The sequence below is a fragment of the Carassius gibelio genome, chromosome A19 (genome assembly GCF_023724105.1).
Source record: "Carassius gibelio isolate Cgi1373 ecotype wild population from Czech Republic chromosome A19, carGib1.2-hapl.c, whole genome shotgun sequence".
In the NCBI taxonomy this organism is placed as follows: Eukaryota; Metazoa; Chordata; class Actinopteri; order Cypriniformes; family Cyprinidae; genus Carassius; species Carassius gibelio.
The window spans coordinates 1,955,350-1,972,500 of NC_068389.1; the positions used below are offsets into that span (position 1 = coordinate 1,955,350).

Below are 17,151 nucleotides of genomic sequence, written 5' to 3' on the forward strand. Positions count from 1 at the left end.
CCGATCTCTGAATATAAGCAGGTTTGGGCCAGGTTAGTACATGGATGGGAGACTGCCTGGGAATACCAGGTGCTTTAAATTTTTGGATATTTTTCACAAATTATATAATAATCTTGCAAAAAAAAAAAAAAAAGAGTCAATGCCCGATCTCTGAATTTTAGCAGGTTTAGGTCTAGTTAGTACTTGGATGAGAGACCGCCAAGGAATACCAGGTGCTTTAAGCTTTTGGAATTTTTTCACTTAGTATATAATAAATTTGGCAAAAAATAGAGTCAATGCCCGATCTCTGAATATAAGCAGGTTTGGGCCAGGTTAGTACATGGATGGGAGACTGCCTGGGAATACCAGGTGCTTTAAATTTTTGGATATTTTTCACGAATTATATAATAATCTTGCAAAAAAAAAAAAGAAGAAGTCAATGCCCGATCTCTGAATCTTAGCAGGTTAAGGTCTGGTTAGTACTTGAATGATAGACCGCCAAGGAATACCAGGTGCTTTAAGCTTTTGGAATTTTTTCACTTAGTATATAATAAATTTGGCAAAAAATAGAGTCAATGCCCGATCTCTGAATATAAGCAGGTTTGGGCCAGGTTAGTACTTGGATGAGAGACCGCCTAGGAATACCAGGTGCTTTAAGCTTTTGGGGTTTCTTTCCTACTTTTATAATGTACTGGCGAGTAGATTGGCTGATCTTTAAATAGCCTTCTCTTTGCAGCAGTCTTCGCTTATGGCCATACCAGCCTGGCTATGCCCGATCTTGTCTGATCTCGGAAGCTAAGCAGGTTTGGGCCTGGTTAGTGCCTGGATGGGAGACCGCCTGGGAATGCCAGGTACTCTAAGCTATTTTGAAATTTTTCACTTAGTATATAATAATTTTGCCAAAAAATAGAGTCAATGCCCGATCTCTGAATATAAGCAGGTTTGCGCCAGGTTAGTACATGGATGGGAGACTGCCTGGGAATATCAGGTGCTTTAAATTTTTGGATATTTTTCACAAATTATATAATAATCTTGCAAAAAAAAAAAAAAAAAGAGTCAATGCCCGATCTCTGAATTTTAGCAGGTTTAGGTCTAGTTAGTACTTGGATGAGAGACCGCCAAGGAATACCAGGTGCTTTAAGCTTTTGGAATTTTTTCACTTAGTATATAATAAATTTGGCAAAAAATAGAGTCAATGCCCGATCTCTGAATATAAGCAGGTTTGGGCCAGGTTAGTACATGGATGGGAGACTGCCTGGGAATACCAGGTGCTTTAAATTTTTGGATATTTTTCACAAATTATATAATAATCTTGCAAAAAAAAAAAAAAAGAAGAAGTCAATGCCCGATCTCTGAATCTTAGCAGGTTAAGGTCTGGTTAGTACTTGAATGATAGACCGCCAAGGAATACCAGGTGCTTTAAGCTTTTGGAATTTTTTCACTTAGTATATAAAAAATTTGGCAAAAAATAGAGTCAATGCCCGATCTCTGAATATAAGCAGGTTTGGGCCAGGTTAGTACTTGGATGAGAGACCGCCTAGGAATACCAGGTGCTTTAAGCTTTTGGGGTTTCTTTCCTACTTTTATAATGTACTGGCGAGTAGATTGGCTGATCTTTAAATAGCCTTCTCTTTGCAGCAGTCTTCGCTTATGGCCATACCAGCCTGGCTATGCCCGATCTTGTCTGATCTCGTAAGCTAAGCAGGTTTGGGCCTGGTTAGTGCCTGGATGGGAGACCGCCTGGGAATACCAGGTACTGTAAGCTTTTTTGAAATTTTTCACTTAGTATATAATAATTTTGCCAAAAAATAGAGTCAATGCCCGATCTCTGAATATAAGCAGGTTTGCGCCAGGTTAGTACATGGATGGGAGACTGCCTGGGAATATCAGGTGCTTTAAATTTTTGGATATTTTTCACGAATTATATAATAATCTTGCAAAAAAAAAAAAAAAAAAAAAGAGTCAATGCCCGATCTCTGAATCTTAGCAGGTTTAGGTCTGGTTAGTACTTGGATGAGAGACCGCCAAGGAATACCAGGTGCTTTAAGCTTTTGGAATTTTTTCACTTAGTATATAATAAATTTGGCAAAAAATAGAGTCAGTGCCCGATCTCTGAATATAAGCAGGTTTGGGCCAGGTTAGTACATGGATGGGAGACTGCCTGGGAATACCAGGTGCTTTAAATTTTTGGATATTTTTCACAAATTATATAATAATCTTGCAAAAAAAAAAAAAAAGAAGAAGTCAATGCCCGATCTCTGAATCTTAGCAGGTTAAGGTCTGGTTAGTACTTGAATGATAGACCGCCAAGGAATACCAGGTGCTTTAAGCTTTTGGAATTTTTTCACTTAGTATATAATAAATTTGGCAAAAAATAGAGTCAGTGCCCGATCTCTGAATATAAGCAGGTTTGGGCCAGGTTAGTACATGGATGAGAGACCGCCTAGGAATACCAGGTGCTTTAAGCTTTTGGGGTTTCTTTCCTACTTTGATAATGTACTGGCGAGTAGATTGGCTGATCTTTAAATAGCCTTCTCTTTGCAGCAGTCTTCGCTTATGGCCATACCAGCCTGGCTATGCCCGATCTTGTCTGATCTCGGAAGCTAAGCAGGTTTGGGCCTGGTTAGTGCCTGGATGGGAGACCGCCTGAGAATGCCAGGTACTCTAAGCTATTTTGAAATTTTTCACTTAGTATATAATAATTTTGCCAAAAAATAGAGTCAATGCCCGATCTCTGAATATAAGCAGGTTTGCGCCAGGTTAGTACATGGATGGGAGACTGCCTGGGAATATCAGGTGCTTTAAATTTTTGGATATTTTTCACGAATTATATAATAATCTTGCAAAAAAAAAAAAAAAAAAGAGTCAATGCCCGATCTCTGAATCTTAGCAGGTTTAGGTCTGGTTAGTACTTGGATGAGAGACCGCCAAGGAATACCAGGTGCTTTAAGCTTTTGGAATTTTTTCACTTAGTATATAATAAATTTGGCAAAAAATAGAGTCAATGCCCGATCTCTGAATATAAGCAGGTTTGGGCCAGGTTAGTACATGGATGGGAGACTGCCTGGGAATACCAGGTGCTTTAAATTTTTGGATATTTTTCACAAATTATATAATAATCTTGCAAAAAAAAAAAAAAAAAATAGAGTCAATGCCCGATCTCTGAATCTTAGCAGGTTTAGGTCTGGTTAGTACTTGGTTGAAAGACCGCCTAGGAATACCAGGTGCTTAAAGCTTTTGGAATTTTTTCACTTAGTATATAATAAATTTGGCAAAAAATAGAGTCAATGCCCGATCTCTGAATATAAGCAGGTTTGGGCCAGGTTAGTACATGGATGGGAGACTGCCTGGGAATACCAGGTGCTTTACATTTTTGGATATTTTTCACGAATTATATAATAATCTTGCAAAAAAAAAAAAAAAGAAGAAGTCAATGCCCGATCTCTGAATCTTAGCAGGTTAAGGTCTGGTTAGTACTTGAATGATAGACCGCCAAGGAATACCAGGTGCTTTAAGCTTTTGGAATTTTTTCACTTAGTATATAATAAATTTGCCAAAAAATAGAGTCAATGCCCGATCTCTGAATATAAGCAGGTTTGGGCCAGGTTAGTACTTGGATGAGAAACCGCCTAGGAATACCAGGTGCTTTAAGCTTTTGGGGTTTCTTTCCTACTTTTATAATGTACTGGCGAGTAGATTGGCTGATCTTTAAATAGCCTTCTCTTTGCAGCAGTCTTCGCTTATGGCCATACCACCCTGAGGGCGCTAGAGAGCTAGTGAGAAACAGGAAGTGTGTTGGCTATAGGGAGGTGAGAAAGGCTCACCCAAACTTTTGTGTTGTTTTTTTGCGTTGTTTTTGTTCAAGATAATTATTTTTGTTTCTAGTTTTTTGTGTTATTTTTGTTATTTGTCCTCCCAACAGCTTTGCTGTTTGGGAGGGATCGTTTTAGTTTTGTGTTTTTTGTTGAAATGGATGGATTAACGGCTACAGACATGGATTTGGCAAAACAGACAAGGCAGCTAACTGAAAATGGACTGGATCAAAGACAACGAGAAAAGGATTACCCAGAAAGGCGAATGAAACGGATCTATACCAAGGAAGCAACGGTAGTGATTGATTTGACGGAGGTACAAGATGGGAGAGCAGAGGACATTATAGAAGCATTGAAAGACAAGATCGAAGTGACTAGCATACTAGCGGTAAGACCAAAAATGATGAAACAATATGAAATTACATTGGAAAAAGAGGAAGATATTGAGAAACTGGAAGAAGGATTGATGATTAAAGGAAAGACTTGTGAAATTAAAAAGTTGAACAATAAGGATTTTGCTGTATCTTTCATGCATCTGCCTGCTTACTTGGAGGATGACGATATTTTAAAGAAGCTGGAGGGATGGGGGGTGACTCCTATCTCACAGATCAAAAGGAGATTCTACCCGGGCACCCGCATTGAGGATGGAACGAGATTCCTGAGAGTACGGTTTCCAAAAGAGGTGGCTTCCCTGCCCTACAGCACGAGAATGGAGACGGAAGAAGGACCTCAGTATTTCAGGGTGATACATAGCCAGCAGGTGAGAACCTGTAGGTTATGTATGAGCCCTGAACACATGATGAAGGACTGTCCTGACTTCAAATGCTATAAGTGCTCGGAAAGGGGACATTTCGCGAGGGATTGTAATGCGGTGAGGTGCCCGGACTGCAGGCTTGTGTTAAACAAGTGCGAGTGCTGGTTCGGAGAACAACATCAGGAGGAAGAGCAGGGGTGTGGGCAGATGCATGAGGAAGCCGGTGAAGAGGAGCTACACGAAAACACGGAAGGAACACCAAGAGAGGATACCACAAGCACGGACGTTGAAGAGGAAAGTGAAAGGACTGGATCAACGCAGTGCAGTGAGGAAACGGGGTCACTGATGGAAATAACTGATACTTTACAGATTCAACTGGAAAAGACAGAGGATCAGGAGTGGGTCAGCGAGGATGGGAGAATGGACAAAGACAGTGAATGCATCGACGATGCCGGCACTACAGGAATCAATAAAAGAAGAAGACAAACTAAGGTAACACCAAATTTAGAGAAAGCCAAAAGAAAAGTATTAAAACAAGGATGTGATGAAAAACAAGACAGTGGGGAAATGGTAAAGGAAGGAGAGTGAATGAACTGACAAAATGGGGATTTTATGGCTTTTATTTTATTTTATGGTGCTGAAAATTGTGACTTTTAATGCTAGAGGATTAATGAATGTTTATAAATTTGAAAAGGTGAAGGAATTGTGTCGAAATGAAGATGTGATTTTATTGCAAGAGACAAACTGGAAAGAGAATGTTATGGAGGATATTAGAAAAAGATGGGAAGGGGAATTACTTGTTAACAATGAAGAGGAAAAAATGGGAGGAGGAGTGGCGGTTTTAATAAGAAAAGACAGAGGTATAAAGACAAAACTTATATATAATGATAAAAAAGGAAAATGTATGGTGGTAGAAATCGAAATGGAAGAAGACAAATTTGTTCTAGTGAACGTGCACGCTCCCAATGGAGAAAAAGAAAAGAAAATATACTTTAATGTTTTAGCTGATGTAATTGAAAAATGGGGGAAGGTGGTGATTGCAGGGGATTTTAACACTGTTTTTAGTAAAATGGATATGGCAAATGGGATGGTTTTTAAATCGGATGGGGGTAGAAAAGAATTAAGGTCATTGATGGAAGAGAAAAATATGATTGATGTGTGGCGGGAAAGAAATGGAAAAAAGAAGGAATTTTCAAGAAGACAGTTGGTGGGGAATTTTATGTGCCAAACCAGAATAGACTATTTTTTAAGTACCAGAAATCTTGAATGTTTCATTGATGGAATATTTTACAAAGAAACGACCTTAAGCGATCACAAAATGGTTTTAATGACGATGGATTTTAAAAGACAAACAAAGGGACCTGGGGTGTGGATTTTAAACACTGAGGTTTTAAAGAATGAAAGTTTTAAAAAAGAGATTGAAATGATATTAGATGGGAGGAAAAAAGACCTGATGTATATGGAAGACAAAAGGCAATGGTGGGAAAATGTTAAGTATGATATTAAGAAATATTCTATGAACTACTGTAATTTATTACAAAAGGTTAAAAGAACCAAGGAGAGAGAAATAAGGAGAACTCTAAAAGAGGAGTTAAATAAAAACCAAGTAGATGTGCAAAAAGTAATTGAAATAGAAAATACGTTGAGAAAAATAGAAGAGGAGAAATGCAAGGGGGCAATGTTGAGAAGCAAAGCAAAATATACGGTGGAAGGGGAAAAATGTAACAGATTCTTTTTTAATCTTGAGAAAAGCAGGGGGAGAGCGGAAACAATTAAAGAACTTAAAAGTAGCAATGGAATGGTGGTCTCAGATACAGAGGGGATTTTAAAAGAAGTTAAATCATTTTATGAGGAACTTTTTAAGTCTGAGGGGGGAGATGAGGAAAAAAGGAATATTTTGTTGCAACAGATAACAAGGAAAGTTGGCGAACAGGATAAAAAAATATGTGAAAGGGAAATAGAAACTGAAGAGATCATACATGCCATAAATCAATTAAGAGTGAGGAAAAGCCCCGGAGTAGATGGTATTGGAAGTGAGTTTTACAAAGTTTTTAAAGAAAAAGTAAGCGTGATTTTAAATGAAATTTTTGAAGAAGTTTTTAAAAAAGAAAGAGTAAGCCCAAGAATGGGGCTAGGATTAATGAAAATAATATACAAGAAAAAAGGAGACAAAACTGAGCTGAAAAATTTTAGACCCATTACAATGCTAAACACTGATTTTAAAATTTTAGCCAAGGTCTTAGCAAACAGATTAAAAAATGTCATGCCAAATATAATAGAAACAAACCAGGCGTATGGAGTAAAGGCGAGAGATATAGCAGATGTTACTAGCAGCATTAGAGATATAGCAGGGTATATAAAAGAAAAAGGCAAAAGTGCTTATGTTATTAGTATGGATTTTGAAAAGGCTTTTGACAGAGTTGAACATGGCTTTTTATTTGCAGTTTTAAAGGAATTTGGGTTTGGGAATAATTTTATTAAATGGATTTCGGTTTTATACAGGGATATTTTTACAAAAGTAAAATGCAATGTTTTTTTTAACTCAACCTTTTAAAGTTTTAAGATCCATAAGACAGGGGTGTCCATTGTCGGCGCAGTTGTACTCATTGGTAGCAGAACCTTTAGGGCTTTTAATAAATAGAGAAAAAAGAATAAATGGAATACAAATGGAAGAGGGAGAAGAATTAAAGAAAATATTTCAATATGCTGATGACACGACAATTGTGGTTGAAAATGTAGAAAGTGTTAAAAGAGTGATGGAGAAAACAAAACTGTATTGTGAGGGTTCGGGTGCAAAGATAAATGAAGAAAAAACTGTATACATGAAATATGGAAGGGCAGAGGTTCTTACAGGGGTCTGTAAGTTTACAGAGGTGCAAGAAATAAAGATTTTAGGAATAATTGTAGCAAAGAATGAAAAGGAGGCTACGGACAGTATGTGGGAAGAGACGGTGGGAGGGATGGAAAGAAGACTGATTTTCTGGAGAAGCAGATTTTTAAGTTTAAAAGGGAAGATTTTAGTTGTAAACATGCTAATGTTATCTAGAATGTGGTATACATTACATGTGATGCCATTGCCAGACTGGGTTTTTAAGAGAATAAAGAAATGTGTTTTAGAATTTTTATGGGACAAAAAGCCTCCAAGAATTGCATATTTTACACTGATTGGGAAACCGGGGGAGGGAGGGATGGGTTTGGTGGATGTAGAACAAAAAATGAAAAGCATGAGAGTAAAGGTGGTAAGAAAATATTTGGATGATACGAACAGAGCAGAGTGGAAGAGATTGATGGCTCTTTATTTAAATAAATGTGGGAATTTTAATTTGGGGGAAAATGTTTTATGGATGAAGCTTAAGAATTGGATGATGGAGGGGATCCCACCATTTTACAAAGAGGTTTTAAGCGCTTGGAGGCTTTTTTTAACAGAGGTGGATTTTAATCCGGAGGGGAGAGAAATGATTTTAAATCAACCTCTGTTTTTAAATGGGAAAATAAAGATGCAAGAGTATGATATCTATTTTAAGAAGTGGTTGCAAGCAGGGTTTGTAAAGGTGAGGGATGTTTTATGGGAATTTAAAGAGGGATTTTTACCACTTCAAGTGATCATAGATGCAATGGATGAGGAGAAGGAGGACTTTAATGTAAATGTTTTAAAAAGACAATATGAACAAGTAAAAAAAGCAATCCCAGGACAATGGCTGGAAGAAATTATTAAGGAGGGAGAAAAAGAAAAGAAAATGAGCGTGTTTCTAAAATGTAAAGACAATATAGTGAATTTTAATTTGGGTTCTGTTAAAATGTTTTATGGGTTTTTTATAAATAGAGTTTTTAAAAAACCTCTTGCCAATCAGTTATGGATAAGGCATTTTAATGAAATTGAAGAGGAAGATATATGGAAGAACATGACATGGAAATGGTTGGATGTGGATTTACAAAGTTTTGATTATTTTATTAGACAAAATGTGATTTTTACTGAAATGAGATTGTGTGCAATGCAGAAAGAAACTAATGCCCAATGCAGAGTTTGTAAAAAAGAAGATGAAGGAATTTTACATTTGTTTTTATTCTGTGAGAAGTTGAGCCCATTTTTTAAGGAATTAAAGGAAATAATCAAAGACTTAAGAGATAATGAGGGGGACTGTAACTGGAATAGATTTTTTATGTTGGGAATAGCAGAGAATACAGCAAACAAGAAACTAATTAATTTGTTTTTAATTTTGGCCAAAAAAGCAATATGGAAAAGAAGGAATATAGTCAAAAACAGAGATTTTAATGCTAACCTATGGTTGATTTTTAAACAGTTGGTTGAAGATTATGTAAAAATGCTGTACAGTTATTTTAAACTGGAAAACAAGATGGGGGATTTTTATGGAATTTTTACGAAGGAGGTTACATATATTTTAAAACAAAAGCACTTTTATATGCCAAGAGAAGATTAAAGAATTTGATGAATTTGTGAATTTAGATGTTTTTGGTTTTTAGTGTTATGCATATTTTGGAAAAATGCTTTTGTGAAATGCTTTTGTTTTTATTAAAATTTCCCTGTAACAGCTTTAAAGTCTTGTACACAACTTATATTTTGACTGTGAAAAAAAAAATAAAAAAAAAAATAAATAAAAAAAAAAGCTATGCCCGATCTTGTCTGATCTCGTAAGCTAAGCAGGTTTGGGCCTGGTTAGTGCCTGGATGGGAGACCGCCTGGGAATACCAGGTACTGTAAGCTTTTTTGAAATTTTTCACTTAGTATATAATAATTTTGCCAAAAAATAGAGTCAATGCCCGATCTCTGAATATAAGCAGGTTTGCGCCAGGTTAGTACATGGATGGGAGACTGCCTGGGAATATCAGGTGCTTTAAATTTTTGGATATTTTTCACGAATTATATAATATTCTTGCAAAAAAAAAAAAAAAAAAAAAGAGTCAATGCCCGATCTCTGAATCTTAGCAGGTTTAGGTCTGGTTAGTACTTGGATGAGAGACCGCCAAGGAATACCAGGTGCTTTAAGCTTTTGGAATTTTTTCACTTAGTATATAATAAATTTGGCAAAAAATAGAGTCAATGCCCGATCTCTGAATATAAGCAGGTTTGGGCCAGGTTAGTACATGGATGGGAGACTGCCTGGGAATATCAGGTGCTTTAAATTTTTGGATTTTTTTCACAAATTATATAATAATCTTGCAAAAAAAAAAAAAAAAGAGTCAATGCCCGATCTCTGAATCTTAGCAGGTTTAGGTCTGGTTAGTACTTGGATGAGAGACCGCCAAGGAATACCAGGTGCTTTAAGCTTTTGGAATTTTTTCACTTAGTATATAATAAATTTGGCAAAAAATAGAGTCAATGCCCGATCTCTGAATATAAGCAGGTTTGGGCCAGGTTAGTACATGGATGGGAGACTGCCTGGGAATACCAGGTGCTTTAAGCTTTTGGGGTTTCTTTCCTACTTTTATAATGTACTGGCGAGTAGATTGGCTGATCTTTAAATAGCCTTCTCTTTGCAGCAGTCTTCGCTTATGGCCATACCAGCCTGGCTATGCCCGATCTTGTCTGATCTCGAAAGCTAAGCAGGTTTGGGCCTGGTTAGTGCCTGGATGGGAGACCGCCTGAGAATGCCAGGTACTCTAAGCTATTTTGAAATTTTTCACTTAGTATATAATAATTTTGCCAAAAAATAGAGTCAATGCCCGATCTCTGAATATAAGCAGGTTTGCGCCAGGTTAGTACATGGATGGGAGACTGCCTGGGAATATCAGGTGCAGAAGAAGAAGTCAATGCCCGATCTCTGAATCTTAGCAGGTTAAGGTCTGGTTAGTACTTGAATGATAGACCGCCAAGGAATACCAGGTGCTTTAAGCTTTTGGAATTTTTTCACTTAGTATATAATAAATTTGGCAAAAAATAGAGTCAGTGCCCGATCTCTGAATATAAGCAGGTTTGGGCCAGGTTAGTACATGGATGGGAGACTGCCTGGGAATACCAGGTGCTTTAAATTTTTGGATATTTTTCACAAATTATATAATAATCTTGCAAAAAAAAAAAAAAAAATAGAGTCAATGCCCGATCTCTGAATCTTAGCAGGTTTAGGTCTGGTTAGTACTTGGTTGAAAGACCGCCTAGGAATACCAGGTGCTTAAAGCTTTTGGAATTTTTTCACTTAGTATATAATAAATTTGGCAAAAAATAGAGTCAATGCCCGATCTCTGAATATAAGCAGGTTTGGGCCAGGTTAGTACATGGATGGGAGACTGCCTGGGAATACCAGGTGCTTTAAATTTTTGGATATTTTTCACGAATTATATAATAATCTTGCAAAAAAAAAAAAAAGAAGAAGTCAATGCCCGATCTCTGAATCTTAGCAGGTTAAGGTCTGGTTAGTACTTGAATGATAGACCGCCAAGGAATACCAGGTGCTTTAAGCTTTTGGAATTTTTTCACTTAGTATATAATAAATTTGGCAAAAAATAGAGTCAATGCCCGATCTCTGAACAAAAGCAGGTTTGGGCCAGGTTAGTACTTGGATGAGAGACCGCCTAGGAATACCAGGTGCTTTAAGCTTTTGGGGTTTCTTTCCTACTTTTATAATGTACTGGCGAGTAGATTGGCTGATCTTTAAATAGCCTTCTCTTTGCAGCAGTCTTCGCTTAGGGCCATACCAGCCTGGCTATGCCCGATCTTGTCTGATCTCGGAAGCTAAGCAGGTTTGTGCCTGGTTAGTGCCTGGATGGGAGACCGCCTGAGAATGCCAGGTACTCTAAGCTTTTTTGAAATTTTTCACTTAGTATATAATAATTTTGCCAAAAAATAGAGTCAATGCCCGATCTCTGAATATAAGCAGGTTTGCGCCAGGTTAGTACATGGATGGGAGACTGCCTGGGAATATCAGGTGCTTTAAATTTTTGGATATTTTTCACGAATTATATAATAATCTTGCAAAAAAAAAAAAAAAAAAAAAAAAAAGAGTCAATGCCCGATCTCTGAATCTTAGCAGGTTTAGGTCTGGTTAGTACTTGGATGAGAGACCGCCAAGGAATACCAGGTGCTTTAAGCTTTTGGAATTTTTTCACTTAGTATATAATAAATTTGGCAAAAAATAGAGTCAATGCCCGATCTCTGAATATAAGCAGGTTTGGGCCAGGTTAGTACATGGATGGGAGACTGCCTGGGAATACCAGGTGCTTTAAATTTTTGGATATTTTTCACAAATTATATAATAATCTTGCAAAAAAAAAAAAAAAAAGAGTCAATGCCCGATCTCTGAATTTTAGCAGGTTTAGGTCTAGTTAGTACTTGGATGAGAGACCGCCAAGGAATACCAGGTGCTTTAAGCTTTTGGAATTTTTTCACTTAGTATATAATAAATTTGGCAAAAAATAGAGTCAATGCCCGATCTCTGAATATAAGCAGGTTTGGGCCAGGTTAGTACATGGATGGGAGACTGCCTGGGAATACCAGGTGCTTTAAATTTTTGGATATTTTTCACGAATTATATAATAATCTTGCAAAAAAAAAAAAAAAAGAAGAAGTCAATGCCCGATCTCTGAATCTTAGCAGGTTAAGGTCTGGTTAGTACTTGAATGATAGACCGCCAAGGAATACCAGGTGCTTTAAGCTTTTGGAATTTTTTCACTTAGTATATAATAAATTTGCCAAAAAATAGAGTCAATGCCCGATCTCTGAATATAAGCAGGTTTGGGCCAGGTTAGTACTTGGATGAGAGACCGCCTAGGAATACCAGGTGCTTTAAGCTTTTGGGGTTTCTTTCCTACTTTTATAATGTACTGGCGAGTAGATTGGCTGATCTTTAAATAGCCTTCTCTTTGCAGCAGTCTTCGCTTATGGCCATACCAGCCTGGCTATGCCCGATCTTGTCTGATCTCGGAAGCTAAGCAGGTTTGGGCCTGGTTAGTGCCTGGATGGGAGACCGCCTGGGAATGCCAGGTACTCTAAGCTATTTTGAAATTTTTCACTTAGTATATAATAATTTTGCCAAAAAATAGAGTCAATGCCCGATCTCTGAATATAAGCAGGTTTGCGCCAGGTTAGTACATGGATGGGAGACTGCCTGGGAATATCAGGTGCTTTAAATTTTTGGATATTTTTCACGAATTATATAATAATCTTGCAAAAAAAAAAAAAAAAAAAAAGAGTCAATGCCCGATCTCTGAATCTTAGCAGGTTTAGGTCTGGTTAGTACTTGGATGAGAGACCGCCAAGGAATACCAGGTGCTTTAAGCTTTTGGAATTTTTTCACTTAGTATATAATAAATTTGGCAAAAAATAGAGTCAGTGCCCGATCTCTGAATATAAGCAGGTTTGGGCCAGGTTAGTACATGGATGGGAGACTGCCTGGGAATGCCAGGTGCTTTAAATTTTTGGATATTTTTCACAAATTATATAATAATCTTGCAAAAAAAAAAAAAAAAAAATAGAGTCAATGCCCGATCTCTGAATCTTAGCAGGTTTAGGTCTGGTTAGTACTTGGTTGAAAGACCGCCTAGGAATACCAGGTGCTTAAAGCTTTTGGAATTTTTCACTTAGTATATAATAAATTTGGCAAAAAATAGAGTCAATGCCCGATCTCTGAATATAAGCAGGTTTGGGCCAGGTTAGTACATGGATGGGAGACTGCCTGGGAATACCAGGTGCTTTAAATTTTTGGATATTTTTCACGAATTATATAATAATCTTGCAAAAAAAAAAAAAGAAGAAATCAATGCCCGATCTCTGAATCTTAGCAGGTTAAGGTCTGGTTAGTACTTGAGTGATAGACCGCCAAGGAATACCAGGTGCTTTAAGCTTTTGGAATTTTTTCACTTAGTATATAATAAATTTGGCAAAAAATAGAGTCAATGCCCGATCTCTGAATATAAGCAGGTTTGGGCCAGGTTAGTACTTGGATGAGAGACCGCCTAGGAATACCAGGTGCTTTAAGCTTTTGGGGTTTCTTTCCTACTTTTATAATGTACTGGCGAGTAGATTGGCTGATCTTTAAATAGCCTTCTCTTTGCAGCAGTCTTCGCTTATGGCCATACCAGCCTGGCCATGCCCGATCTTGTCTGATCTCGTAAGCTAAGCAGGTTTGGGCCTGGTTAGTGCCTGGATGGGAGACCGCCTGGGAATACCAGGTACTGTAAGCTTTTTTGAAATTTTTCACTTAGTATATAATAATTTTGCCAAAAAATAGAGTCAATGCCCGATCTCTGAATATAAGCAGGTTTGCGCCAGGTTAGTACATGGATGGGAGACTGCCTGGGAATATCAGGTGCTTTAAATTTTTGGATATTTTTCACGAATTATATAATAATCTTGCAAAAAAAAAAAAAAGAGTCAATGCCCGATCTCTGAATCTTAGCAGGTTTAGGTCTGGTTAGTACTTGGATGAGAGACCGCCAAGGAATACCAGGTGCTTTAAGCTTTTGGAATTTTTTCACTTAGTATATAATAAATTTGGCAACAAATAGAGTCAATGCCCGATCTCTGAATATAAGCAGGTTTGGGCCAGGTTAGTACATGGATGGGAGACTGCCTGGGAATACCAGGTGCTTTAAATTTTTGGATTTTTTTCACAAATTATATAATAATCTTGCAAAAAAAAAAAAGAGTCAATGCCCGATCTCTGAATCTTAGCAGGTTTAGGTCTGGTTAGTACTTGGATGAGAGACCGCCAAGGAATACCAGGTGCTTTAAGCTTTTGGAATTTTTTCACTTAGTATATAATAAATTTGGCAAAAAATAGAGTCAATGCCCGATCTCTGAATATAAGCAGGTTTGGGCCAGGTTAGTACATGGATGGGAGACTGCCTGGGAATACCAGGTGCTTTAAGCTTTTGGGGTTTCTTTCCTACTTTTATAATGTACTGGCGAGTAGATTGGCTGATCTTTAAATAGCCTTCTCTTTGCAGCAGTCTTCGCTTATGGCCATACCAGCCTGGCTATGCCCGATCTTGTCTGATCTCGGAAGCTAAGCAGGTTTGGGCCTGGTTAGTGCCTGGATGGGAGACCGCCTGAGAATGCCAGGTACTCTAAGCTATTTTGAAATTTTTCACTTAGTATATAATAATTTTGCCAAAAAATAGAGTCAATGCCCGATCTCTGAATATAAGCAGGTTTGCGCCAGGTTAGTACATGGATGGGAGACTGCCTGGGAATATCAGGTGCAGAAGAAGAAGTCAATGCCCGATCTCTGAATCTTAGCAGGTTAAGGTCTGGTTAGTACTTGAATGATAGACCGCCAAGGAATACCAGGTGCTTTAAGCTTTTGGAATTTTTTCACTTAGTATATAATAAATTTGGCAAAAAATAGAGTCAGTACCCGATCTCTGAATATAAGCAGGTTTGGGCCAGGTTAGTACATGGATGGGAGACTGCCTGGGAATACCAGGTGCTTTAAATTTTTGGATATTTTTCACAAATTATATAATAATCTTGCAAAAAAAAAAAAAAAATAGAGTCAATGCCCGATCTCTGAATCTTAGCAGGTTTAGGTCTGGTTAGTACTTGGTTGAAAGACCGCCTAGGAATACCAGGTGCTTAAAGCTTTTGGAATTTTTTCACTTAGTATATAATAAATTTGGCAAAAAATAGAGTCAATGCCCGATCTCTGAATATAAGCAGGTTTGGGCCAGGTTAGTACATGGATGGGAGACTGCCTGGGAATACCAGGTGCTTTAAATTTTTGGATATTTTTCACGAATTATATAATAATCTTGCAAAAAAAAAAAAAAAAAGAAGAAGTCAATGCCCGATCTCTGAATCTTAGCAGGTTAAGGTCTGGTTAGTACTTGAATGATAGACCGCCAAGGAATACCAGGTGCTTTAAGCTTTTGGAATTTTTTCACTTAGTATATAATAAATTTGGCAAAAAATAGAGTCAATGCCCGATCTCTGAACAAAAGCAGGTTTGGGCCAGGTTAGTACTTGGATGAGAGACCGCCTAGGAATACCAGGTGCTTTAAGCTTTTGGGGTTTCTTTCCTACTTTTATAATGTACTGGCGAGTAGATTGGCTGATCTTTAAATAGCCTTCTCTTTGCAGCAGTCTTCGCTTAGGGCCATACCAGCCTGGCTATGCCCGATCTTGTCTGATCTCGGAAGCTAAGCAGGTTTGTGCCTGGTTAGTGCCTGGATGGGAGACCGCCTGAGAATGCCAGGTACTCTAAGCTTTTTTGAAATTTTTCACTTAGTATATAATAATTTTGCCAAAAAATAGAGTCAATGCCCGATCTCTGAATATAAGCAGGTTTGCGCCAGGTTAGTACATGGATGGGAGACTGCCTGGGAATATCAGGTGCTTTAAATTTTTGGATATTTTTCACGAATTATATAATAATCTTGCAAAAAAAAAAAAAAAAAAAAAAAAAAAGAGTCAATGCCCGATCTCTGAATCTTAGCAGGTTTAGGTCTGGTTAGTACTTGGATGAGAGACCGCCAAGGAATACCAGGTGCTTTAAGCTTTTGGAATTTTTTCACTTAGTATATAATAAATTTGGCAAAAAATAGAGTCAATGCCCGATCTCTGAATATAAGCAGGTTTGGGCCAGGTTAGTACATGGATGGGAGACTGCCTGGGAATACCAGGTGCTTTAAATTTTTTGATATTTTTCACAAATTATATAATAATCTTGCAAAAAAAAAAAAAAAAGAGTCAATGCCCGATCTCTGAATTTTAGCAGGTTTAGGTCTAGTTAGTACTTGGATGAGAGACCGCCAAGGAATACCAGGTGCTTTAAGCTTTTGGAATTTTTTCACTTAGTATATAATAAATTTGGCAAAAAATAGAGTCAATGCCCGATCTCTGAATATAAGCAGGTTTGGGCCAGGTTAGTACATGGATGGGAGACTGCCTGGGAATACCAGGTGCTTTAAGCTTTTGGGGTTTCTTTCCTACTTTTATAATGTACTGGCGAGTAGATTGGCTGATCTTTAAATAGCCTTCTCTTTGCAGCAGTCTTCGCTTATGGCCATACCAGCCTGGCTATGCCCGATCTTGTCTGATCTCGGAAGCTAAGCAGGTTTGGGCCTGGTTAGTGCCTGGATGGGAGACCGCCTGAGAATGCCAGGTACTCTAAGCTATTTTGAAATTTTTCACTTAGTATATAATAATTTTGCCAAAAAATAGAGTCAATGCCCGATCTCTGAATATAAGCAGGTTTGCGCCAGGTTAGTACATGGATGGGAGACTGCCTGGGAATGCCAGGTGCTTTAAATTTTTGGATATTTTTCACAAATTATATAATAATCTTGCAAAAAAAAAAAAAAAAATAGAGTCAATGCCCGATCTCTGAATCTTAGCAGGTTTAGGTCTGGTTAGTACTTGGTTGAAAGACCGCCTAGGAATACCAGGTACTTAAAGCTTTTGGAATTTTTCACTTAGTATATAATAAATTTGGCAAAAAATAGAGTCAATGCCCGATCTCTGAATATAAGCAGGTTTGGGCCAGGTTAGTACATGGATGGGAGACTGCCTGGGAATACCAGGTGCTTTAAATTTTTGGATATTTTTCGCGAATTATATAATAATCTTGCAAAAAAAAAAAAAAAGAAGAAATCAATGCCCGATCTCTGAATCTTAGCAGGTTAAGGTCTGGTTAGTACTTGAATGATAGACCG

General features: G+C 37.6%; 10 pseudogenes; all 10 read left to right on the plus strand.

The window, feature by feature from the left end:
• The first annotated feature begins 723 nt into the window (after positions 1-723).
• On the plus strand, positions 724-842 carry LOC127936049 (uncharacterized; annotated as a pseudogene).
• A 783-nt stretch (positions 843-1,625) lies between these two features.
• LOC127937959 (uncharacterized) lies at positions 1,626-1,744 on the plus strand (annotated as a pseudogene).
• Positions 1,745-2,531: 787 nt separating this feature from the next.
• On the plus strand, positions 2,532-2,650 carry LOC127936700 (uncharacterized; annotated as a pseudogene).
• Positions 2,651-10,052: 7,402 nt separating this feature from the next.
• On the plus strand, positions 10,053-10,171 carry LOC127937182 (uncharacterized; annotated as a pseudogene).
• A 1,011-nt stretch (positions 10,172-11,182) lies between these two features.
• Positions 11,183-11,301, plus strand: LOC127937071 (uncharacterized; annotated as a pseudogene).
• Positions 11,302-12,374: 1,073 nt separating this feature from the next.
• On the plus strand, positions 12,375-12,493 carry LOC127936050 (uncharacterized; annotated as a pseudogene).
• Positions 12,494-13,561: 1,068 nt separating this feature from the next.
• On the plus strand, positions 13,562-13,680 carry LOC127935950 (uncharacterized; annotated as a pseudogene).
• A 773-nt stretch (positions 13,681-14,453) lies between these two features.
• LOC127936701 (uncharacterized) lies at positions 14,454-14,572 on the plus strand (annotated as a pseudogene).
• Positions 14,573-15,585: 1,013 nt separating this feature from the next.
• LOC127937073 (uncharacterized) lies at positions 15,586-15,704 on the plus strand (annotated as a pseudogene).
• A 790-nt stretch (positions 15,705-16,494) lies between these two features.
• LOC127936702 (uncharacterized) lies at positions 16,495-16,613 on the plus strand (annotated as a pseudogene).
• Positions 16,614-17,151: the final 538 nt, after the last annotated feature.